This window comes from Dipodomys merriami, unplaced genomic scaffold, assembly GCF_024711535.1.
Source record: "Dipodomys merriami isolate MVZ:Mamm:240054 unplaced genomic scaffold, mDipMer1.0.p SCAF_92, whole genome shotgun sequence".
In the NCBI taxonomy this organism is placed as follows: Eukaryota; Metazoa; Chordata; class Mammalia; order Rodentia; family Heteromyidae; genus Dipodomys; species Dipodomys merriami.
Window position 1 is genome coordinate 5,065,467 of NW_027206535.1, and position 10,623 is coordinate 5,076,089.

The window sequence follows — 10,623 nt, forward strand, 5'->3', positions numbered from 1 at the left end:
TAGAGCACTTGCCTTGCATGCATGAGGCCTTGGGTTCGATTCCTCAGCACCACATAAGCAAAAAGAAAAAAGCCAGAAGTGGCGCTGTGGCTCAAGTGGTAGAGCGCTAGCCTTGAGCTGAAGAGCTGAGGGACAGCGCTCAGGCCCAGAGTTCAGGCCCCATGACCGGACCCAAAATAAAATAAAATAAAATATATAGTTAATTAGAGATAAGAGTCTCATAGCCTTTCCTGTCTGGGCTGGCTTTGAATCATGATCCTAAGATCTCAGCCTCCTGAGTAGCTAGGATTACAGGTATGAGCCAATAGCACTAAGTTTCAATATTTCTTAATGATTTTCACATCATGACATTCTATTCCATATACCAAAGTGTTCATCTCCTAAGAACAAGGACATTCTCCTTCAGGAGCACAATATATTCTCAGTATATAAGATGGGTATATCATTGTTTTCTGATATACAGTAAATATTCTGTGCCTTTTGTGACTTTCAAAAACAAAATCTAGGTCTGAGAAGGTGGCTCAGTGGTAGAGTGCTTGCCTTGCATACATGAGGTCCTGGGTTCAATTCCTCAGCACCACATAAGCAGAAAAAGCCGGAAGTGGCACTGTGGCTCAAGTGGTAGCCTTGAGCTGAAGATCTGAGGGATAGCACCCGGGCCCAGAGTTCAGGCCCCACAACCAACAAAAAAATAAATAAAAATAGAAAAATAAAAAATCTAGCCAAGCACCAGTGGCTCACACCTGTAATCCTAGCTACTCAGGAGTATGAGATCTGAGCATCATGGTTTGAAGCCATCCTGGGCAGGAAAGTCTATAAAACTCTTATTTCCAATTAACTACCAAAAACGGCTGGAAATGGAGCTCAAAGGGCTAGAGCATTAGCCTTGAGCACAAAAGCTCAGGGATACCTCCTAACCCAGGCCTTGAGTTCACATCCCAGGACCAGCACAATAAAAACAAAATAATCTAGAACCCTTTCAAGGATCATGTATTACAGCATTGCATTTGCTCAATAACTGTTTAAATCAAATGAGCTTCTGGGGCTGGGAAGATGGCTCAGTGGTAGATCATTTGCCTTGCATGCATGAGGCCCTGGGTTCGATTCCTCCCCACCACATAAGCAAAAAGAAAAAAGCCGGAAGTGGTGCTGTAGCTCAAGTGCTAGAGTTTTAGCCTTGAGCTGAAGAGCTGCCCAGTCCCAGAGTTCAGGCCCCACGACAGGACCCCCCCCAAAAAAAAAAAAAATCAAATGAGCTTCTCCTGGAGAATGTGGAGAGAAATGCTAGAAGATAGATCCTTGGTTTTAGTGAGAGGAAAAGAGTAGAAAGAAAGGGGACTGAGAAGCTCAGCTAAAAGTCAGGCTCTTGAAACATACCCTGAAGTTCCCTTCTAAATCCTTAGATCCCTTGAAAATCTGATACACCTGGCTGTCTTGGGTTGCTTTGTCAGTCGTAGGGCCTGAACTTTGAGCCTGGGTGCTGTTCCTCAGCTCTTCAACTCAAGGCTAGTGCTCTAACACTTGAGCCACAGTGCCACTCTGGCTTTTTCTGCTTATGTGGTGCTGAGGAATTGAACCCAGGGCCTCATGCATGCAAGGTAAGCATTCTACCACTGAGCCACCTTCCCAGCCCTTGGTAGACTACTTTGCTTCTTGAAAAATTTCTTCCTAGCACATGTGGATACTAGAGTGGATTCTGGAATCTACATTTGCCAAGCCTTGATGTTTGGTGTTTTTGTTCATTTTCAGAATTTAATCATAGTCTCTTCTTCTCCCTGATGGAGAGGAGTATTCTCTGGTTGAAGTGAAAGAGATCTGTGTGTGTGTGTGTGTGTGTGTGTGTGTGTGTGTGTGTGTGTGTGTGTGTGCCCTCTCCTTCACAGGACCCCTCCTTGAACCCAAAGCTCTGGGACCCCACCCTCCAGTTGCTATAACAACCACTTCTGTGAGGACATGGGGGCCTACAGAATTGTGAGTGTATGGTGAGGAAGGGAGAGGACATGCCAGGGTCTCATTGCACTAGTGATCACAGAGCTTCATGATAATGAAGAAGAAGGAAAATGGCTCTTTTTCATCTGCCAGAGTAAGCAGGAAGGCTATGGAATACAGCTGGGAACCAGGGCAAGATGATTCTGGAGTTCTACTTGGTGTGGACTGCTCCACTTGGAACTGATCTGTCGTTCTTCTCTCCCCCAGGGGACCAAAGACGCTTGTGGGGAGTCAGGGTCAGAAAATCTCTCCTTTAATGGCTTAGCTGTTTCCTTGACATCCATCTGCAGCTTTTCTGATGAATTAGGCTACCAAGGGAGCCAGGAACCATCCAGTGTGAGTGTCCTGCCCCACAGTCCTTTGCCTCTGAAGACTTGCACCCCATGGTCTATCACCAGCCCACGGACCACCCTTCTGTTAAGACATCTGTGGTGTGTGTGTGTGTATGTGTGTGTGTGTGTGTGTGTGTGTGTGTGTGTGTGTGTGTGTGTGTGTGTGCATGCACTTGTGTGTGCTGGTACACCCTTCCTTAACTTTTTCCCACAAGTTGATATTCTAGCACTTGAGCCACTTCTCCACTTCCAGCTTTTTGCTGGCTCTTCGAGATGAGTCTCTTGGATTTGTCTGCTGGGATGACTTCAAACCTCCATCCTCAGCTATCAGTCTCCTGAGTAGCTAGTATTATAGATGTGAACCACATATACCCATCCCTACATTCTGCTCAATATACATCGTTCCTAAACATGGTTTAAATTGATTAATTCCAGGAAAAATACCAACAGTAATAATAACCACAGCTTACATTTATTGAGTACTCAAGAATTATTTTATAAGGATTTATACTTCACTTAAACCTCATAATACGGGCTGGGAAGGTGGCTCAGTGGTAGAGCACTTGCCTTGCATGCTCAAGGCCCTGGGTTCGATTCCTCAGCACCACATAAGAAAAAAGAAAAAAGCCGGAAGTGGCGCTGTGGCTCAAGTGGTAGAGTGCTAGCCTTGAGGTGAAGAACTGAGGGACAGCGCCCAGGCCCAGAGTTCAGGCCCCATGACTGGATCCAAAAAAAAAACCAAAAAACCTCATAATAACCCCACAATGTAGGTACTATTATTGTCATCTCAGATGCAGAAACTGAGGAACAAGCAAGTTAAATTACTCTCCCTTTCTCCAAGAGCGCATAAGTGGAAGGCAAAAAGTTTAGCTCAGTTTATTGGACTCCAGAGTACGTACACAGGGTTGCCTCCCTGTTAGCTGCCCCATTCTTAATCAGTCTTCCAACTCAACAATTGATCCTCTCAATAAATGATGCATGAACCTCTCATTTGTTTGACCATATGGAGGTTTAAATGTTAGCCCTGTATTTTTTTTTTTTTTTTGTCGGTCGTGGGGCTTGAACTCTGGGCCTGGGCGCTGTCCCTCAGCTCTCCAGCTCAAGGCGAGCGCTCTACCACTTGAGCTACAGCGCCACTTCCGGTTTTCTGGTGGTTTATTGGAGATAGGAGTCTCACGGTCTTTCCTGCCCGGGCTGGCTTTGAACTGCGATCCTCAGATCTCAGCCTCCTGAGTAGCTAGGATTACAGGCGTGAGCCACCAGCACCCGGCTAGCCCTGTATTTTTTGTTATTGATCAGTAATTACATGATAAATTGTGCATATATACACTATGCAATTTGATAAGCTTTGACATAGTTAAAAGCTCATGGAACCATCACCATAATACAGATAATAAATGCATTTATCAGCTTCAAATATGGACACCAACGATTTCTAGAACAGACAAATTTAGAAGGTGTCTTCCAAAATAAGTGTTCATTTTGCCAAAACATTTTATATCAGAATCTTTTCAAAAGACCAGCTCTTCTCTGCAGCACTCAGAACACAACTGAATTGTGAATCTTTTTTTGGGGGGGTGGGGGGGTCTAGTCGTGGGGCCTGAACTCTGGGCCTGGGCACTGTCCCTGAGCTCTTCAGCTCAAGGCTAGTGCTCTACCACTTGAGCCACAGCGTCACTTCCGGCTTTTTTTCTTTTTGTTGATTTGGTGCTGGGGAATCAAACCCAGGGCCTCATGCCTGCAAGGCAAGCACTCTACCACTGAGCCACCTTCCCAGCCCCTGAAATGTGAATCTTTTGCTCTGTAATTATACTTTAATTTTTTCTTGTCAGTCCTGGGGCTTGAACTCTGAACCTGGGCACTGGTCCCTGAGTTTGTTTTTTTGCTCAAGGCTAGAATTCTACTACTTCAGCACCACTTCAGTTTTCTGGTGGTTAATTCAAGAGTCTCATGGACTTTCCTGTCGAGGCTGACTTCGAACTACAATCCTTAGATCTCAGCCTCCTGAACTAGGCTTACAGGCACAAGCCACCAGCAAGTAATTATACTTTTTTTTTTTTTTTGTCAGTTGTGGGTCTTGAACTCTGGGCCTGGGCACTATCCCTCAGCTCAAGGCTCAAGGCTAGAGCTCTACCACTTGAGCCACAGGGCCATTTCCAGCTTTTTTCTGCTTATGCTGAGGAATTGAACGAACCCAGGGCTTCATGCATGCAAGGCAAGCACTCTACCACTGAGCCACCTTCCCAGCCCCACTTCTTTGTGTGTGTGTGTGTGTATGAATCATGGTCTTGAATTCTGGGCCTGTCCCTCAGCTCTTCAGCTCAACACTAGCACTCCACCACTTGAGTCACAGAGCCACTTCTGGTTTTCTAGTGATTTATTCAAGATAAGAGTTTCATGGACTTTGTTGCCCAGGCTGGCTCTGAACTGCTATCTTGAGATCTCAGCCTCCTGAGTAGCTAGAATTACAGGCGTGAGCCACTGGCGCCAGCTTATTTATTTATTTATAGACAGGATTTTGCTATGTAGCCAAGGGTCTTGATCCTCATGCTTTAGCCTTTAGTTCCAGGAAAATAGATGTGCAGGACCATGACCAGCTTCTAGCAATGTGTGTGTGTGTGTGTGTGTGTGTGTGTGTGTGTGTGTGTGTGTGTGTGTGTGTGTGTGTGTGTGCGCTTGAACTCAGGGCCTGGGCATTATCCCTGAGCTTTTTTTGCTCAAAGCTTGTACTCTATCACTTGAGCCACAGCTCCACTTTTGGCTTTTTGGTGCTTTGGGCTGGTAATCCTCATATCTCAGCTTCCTGAGTAGCTATGAATACAGGCATGAGCCACCAGCACCCAGAAGCTTCTAGTCATTTTAAATGACTTTCTCTTCCATACCTCTATAGTCTTCATCTGAGCTGCCCATTTTATGCTCACACAGATGGATGCTTGGTTTATGTTTGCCCTCTTATCTCAGTCTTCTGCCTCACTACCCCTCAGACACAAAGTCCCATAAGTAATAGACTGGTAAGTGGAGAACACACTTCATGCCTCGCTCTTGGATTCCCCAAGGAAGAAGATCCTGACTCTGCAGTAGCCAAGAGGCAGAAGCGAAAAAAGGCTGGTATTGTCCGAGTAAGGAAAAATGAAGTGCAAGAGGAAGAAAAGGAGGATGAAGAGGATGAAATTAAGATGTCTCCTTGTACTTCGAAGTCTCCTAGGCTGAAACAGAGACAATCTCCAAACTTGAGGATCTGCCAACTGCCACCCACAAAGCACATGACTGTCCTGGAAGGAAACTTGAGCTTATCCTCTGATGAGCCCAAGTTGTCCTGCTGGAGTTTGGCCATGGTTTGTCAAAGCCTATGTAGTTGCTGCTACAAGATGCAGAAGTCCATGGAGGACAGCAATATATCAAGTTCAGGAAAAAAGGAGGAATCCGAATGAGACTCAGTAAGTAGAAGGTTCCATTAATGCATGATGGTCCAGAGCTCTTCAGGGAACTCCAGGAAAAGGTCTGGAGGGGAGCCAGAAGAAGGGAGAGTGCAATCCTTCAGCTTGTAAATAAAGCAAACTTTATTTTTGTGAATGGTATGCATGAGCCTGAGGATACCAAGTCTTTCTCTTTCTTAATATGGAAATACACATTCCTGCCTCTCTAAACCTCCTCCGCATTTATCTTTCTGAATATGTCCTGTTTTATTGATTTATTTTGTGCCCATATTGGGGGCTTGACCCAGGATCTGGGCACTGCCTTTTGGAGTCTTTCTTTTCTTTCTTTCCCTCTCTCTCTCTCTCTTTCCTTCCCTCCCTCCCTCCCTCCTTCCTTCCTTTTTTTGTCAGTCGTGGGACTTGAACTCTGGGCTTGGGCGCTGTCCCTGCGATCATCAGCTCAAGGCAAGCGCTCTACTGCATGAGCCACAGTGCCACTTCCGGTTTTCTAGTGGTTTATTGGAGATAAGAGTCTTAGGGACTTTCCTGCAGGGCTGGCTTTAAACTGCAATCCTCAGATCTCAGCCTCCTAAGTAGCTAGGATTACAGGTGTGAGCCACTGGTGCCCAGCTCTTTCTTTCTTTCTTTCTTTCTTCCTTTCTTTCTTTCTGTCTTTTTTTTTTTTTTTTTTTTTTGTCGGTTGTGGGGCTTGAACTCTGGGCTTGGGCGCTGTCCCTGCACTCTTCAGCTCAAGGCGAGCGCTCTACTGCTTGAGCTACAGTGCCACTTACAGTTTTCCAGTGGTTTGTTGGAGATAAGAGTCTCAGGGACTTTCCTGCCTAGGCTGGCTTTGAACCGCGATCCTCAGACCTCAGCCTCCTGAGTAGCTAGGATTATAGGTGTGAGCCACCGGCGCCCAGCTTTCTGTCTTTCTGTTTGTCTTTCTGTCTTTCTGTTTTTGTTTTTGTTTTTGTGAGTCCTGGGGCTTGAATTCAGGGGCTAGGCACTGTTCCTGAGCCTCTCTGTGCTCAAAGCTAGCACTCTACCACTTGAGCCACAGCACCATTTCTGGATTTTTCTGCTTCTGTGGTACCGAGGAATCAAACCCAGGGTTTCGTGCATGCTAGGCACTCTACCACTAAGCCACATTCTCAGCCCTTAGTGTCTTTCTTTCTTTCTTTCTTCCCTTCCTTCCTTCCTTCCTCTCTCTTTCTTCCTTTCTTTTTTGTCAGTCATGGGGCTTGAACTCTGGGCCTGGGCACTGTCCCTCAGCTCTTTAGCTCAAGGCAAGCACTCCACCACTTGAGCTACAGTTCCACTTCTGTTTTTCTGAGTGGTTTATTGGAAATAAGAGTATCATGGAGTTTCCTGCCCGGGCTGGCTTTGAACTTCAATCACCAGAAAACCAGAAGTGACGCTGTGGCTTAAAGTGGTAGACTGCTAGCCTTGAGTGAATAAACCTCAGGGATAGCATCCAGATTCTGACCTACAACTGACCAAAAAGGCAAGTTAACCAGGCTGGGAAGGTGGTTCAGTGGTAGAGTGCTTGCCTTGCATGCATGAGGCCCTGGGTTCAATTCCTCAACACCACATAAGCAGAAAAGGCCAGAACTAGTGCTGTGGCTCAAGTGGGTGAGCACTAGCCTTGAGCTGAAGAGCTGAGGGACAGCATGCAGGCCCAGAGCTCAGGCCACATGACTCACCAAAAAAAAAAGTTAACCAAAGGACTGGAGTTGTAGCTCATACTTAGCATGTGTAATGTGCTGCCACCCCTCACCCAAAAGCAAGCCCAACTGTCTCATTTCTCTTCTGCATTTTCCATCCTCTTATTACTCCATTTCATTTTCATATTTTTGTTTTTTATTGTACTGGGGTTTGAACCCAGGCACTGGCACTCAGCTTTACTCAGCTGGTGCTACATCTCTTGCATCTCTTGAGCCAAGCCTCCAGCCTTTGTTTGTTTGTTGTTGTTAACTAATTCAATTGTTCAATCTGCTGTTAAACCCATTTATTGATATCTCAATTTTATTATTTTTTTGCAGCTAAAATCCTTGACTTTTTATTTATTTAGTCGGTCATGGGGCTTGAACGCTGAACCTGGGTGTTGTCTCTCAGTTCTTCAGCTCAAGGCTAGCACTCTACCACTTGAACAACTTCCAGTTTTCTGGTGGTTTATTGGAGATAAGAGTCTCAGGGACTTTCCTGTGCAGGCTGGCTTTGAACCACAATCCTCATATCTCAGCCTTCTAAGTAGCTAGGATTACAGTTGTGAGCCAGCAGCACCCGGCTTGACTTTTATTAAAAAAAAAAAAATTGTCCTGGGGCTTGAACTCAGGCCCCAAGCATTTCTTTTATTCAAGGCTAGTGCTCTACCACTTGAGCACAGCTCCACTTTGGCTTCTTGGTGATTAATTATAGTTGAGTCTCACAGACTTTCCTGGCCAGTCTGGCTTCAAACCACAATCCTCAGATCTTAGCCCTCTAAGTAGCTAGGATTATACATGTAAGCCACCAGTGCTCAGCTTTCTCAGGTTTCTTTTAGCTCCTAGACCTTCAAAGCCTTCAAGACATACAGCCTCTCACCTACCTTTTGCTAATTAATTAAATCTTCCAAGTCAAAGGATTTAGCCTTTTCCATTTTCCCCAGCCAATTTTGTCCTTGATGCTTTCTAGTTTTTTTTTTTTTTTTTTTTTTTGTCAGTTGTGGGGCTTGAACTCAGGGCCTGGGCACTGTCCCTGAGATTCTTTTGCTCAAGGCTAGCACTCTACCACTTGAGCCACAGCACCCTTCAGGTGCTTTCTGTGTATGTGGTACTGAGGAATCGAACCCAGGGCTTCATGCATGCTAGGCAAGCACTCTACCACTAACAGCCCCCAAATTAATTTTTTTTTTTTTTTTTTTTTTTTTTGTCGGTCGTGGGGCTTGAACTCTGGGCCTGGGCGTTGTCCCTCAGCTCTTCAACTCAAAGCGAGCGCTCTACCACTTGAGCTACAGCGCCACTTCCCCAAATTAATTTTTTATGTATTTATTTTTTGTTTATGTAGTACCAAGGAATAGAACCTAGGGCCTCATGCATGCTAGACATACATTCTAGCATCAAGCCACATTCCTAGCCTTACTTTTCTTAAATCTTACTCAGCTTTTTATTTATTTTTTATTTATTATCTTTAAGTGGTTTTACAAAGAAGTTCCCATTCTAGAAAACAGCATACGAATACAGTGTCTGATAACATTGTCACCCATGGCTCCTAACCCATTCCTTCTCTCACTTTTTTTTTTTGTTGTTGTTGAGATTAGGCGATTACATAAATTTCACATATTTCATAGTATTGTTGAATAGTGATAATTAAAGTCACAAACATTTTAACCTTCACAAGGCAAATTGTCATTAGCATGGCCTATAAAGTTTGTGAATTCTATGAACTTTGACAATACAATTATTTCTTCCATATCAGGTGATGTCTACATTTCTTTCCTTTTGCTTAGTGTAAGTGGTTCCCTTTCCCTCTCATTCCTTCCTTCCCATCACTGTCTTTGGGTTGCTTAGTTTATTTTCATCTATGTCCAGGCAGCTGATGGGCCCCTGTTTTATGTTTTCCTGTTTCCTTCTGATTCTGTGTCCTCCTCCTAGCTTCCCTCCCTTGTGCGTACATATATATATATATATACATACATACATATATATATATATATATATATATATATATATATACCATTTATGTGATCAGTAACATGGAGTCATTTAGCAATGATAGGACAAAATGAGTGGCAGTCCACTGTTTCTCGAGTCCTGTTTACTTTGTCCTATCTCCTTGCATTTTGGTTTTAGCATCCACATATCAGGGAGACCATGTGCCGTTTGTCTTTGCTCTTGGCTTACCTCACTCAAAATGATTTGCTCTAGTTCCATCCATTTCCCTGCAAATGCCATTATTTTGTCCTTTTTAATGTCTGCATATTCCATTGTATATAGGTACCACAATTTTGTGATCCACTCATCAGTAGCGGGGCATCTGGGTTGTTTCCATATATTGGCTATTGTCAACAATGCTACAATGAACATGGAGGTGCATGTGTCCTTGTATCCTGGTTCCTGTTGCTCAGGGTAGATGCCTAGGAGTGGTAAGGCTGGGTCATAGGGAAGGTCTATATTTAACTTTCTGAGGTACCTCCAGACTGCTTCCCAAAGTTTTACCCAGCTTTTAGCATTTCTAGTGAGTGCTAAAGCATCCAGTCTACCATTCTCAGAATGTTCTCTACCATTCTCATGTATGGTTCATTCCTTCAGCACTGTCACTTCACTGAATAGAAGATACTATCTCATAGCTATAAAGACTTCCTGAAGTTCACAAGCTTATAGTAGATCTAGACAATTTGTTTTGCCTTTCTCCCAGAACCAGAGGGCAGTCTAATCAGTAGACCAGGATGGAGGAAATGACCGATATTTCCCCAATACTTTTTTTTGGTTAGTCGTGGGGCTTGAACTCTGGGCCTGGGAACTGTCCCTCAGCTCTTCAGCCCAAGGCAAGTGCTCTACCACTTGAGCTACAGCGTCACTTCCGGTTTTCTGGTGCTTTCCTCCCCAGGCTGGCTTTGAACCGCGATCCTCAGATATCAGCCTCCTGAGTAGCTAGGATTACAGGCATGAGCCACCAGTGCCTGGCTTTTTCCCTAATACTTTATACACTCCTCTCACTGATCTGACCTATGGCCTAGCAGTGGACAAAGGATGAATGCGGTCCTCCTACTTCTTAAACCCCGTGACCAGTTGACTATTGCCTTTTTTTTTTTTTTTGACACATAACAGAACTCAGCTTTAAATTCTAGATCCTGCCGGGCACTGGTGGCTCACGCCTGTAATCCTAGCTACTCAGGAGGCTGAGAT

General features: G+C 44.6%; 1 long non-coding RNA gene across 1 annotated transcript; it reads left to right on the forward strand.

Moving 5' to 3' along the window:
• The first annotated feature begins 1,997 nt into the window (after positions 1-1,997).
• On the forward strand, positions 1,998-5,879 carry LOC138821560 (uncharacterized). Its single transcript, XR_011370166.1, has 3 exons — positions 1,998-2,083; positions 2,197-2,325; positions 5,378-5,879. It is a non-coding gene; the product is annotated as an uncharacterized lncRNA (long non-coding RNA).
• The last annotated feature ends 4,744 nt before the right edge of the window (positions 5,880-10,623 follow it).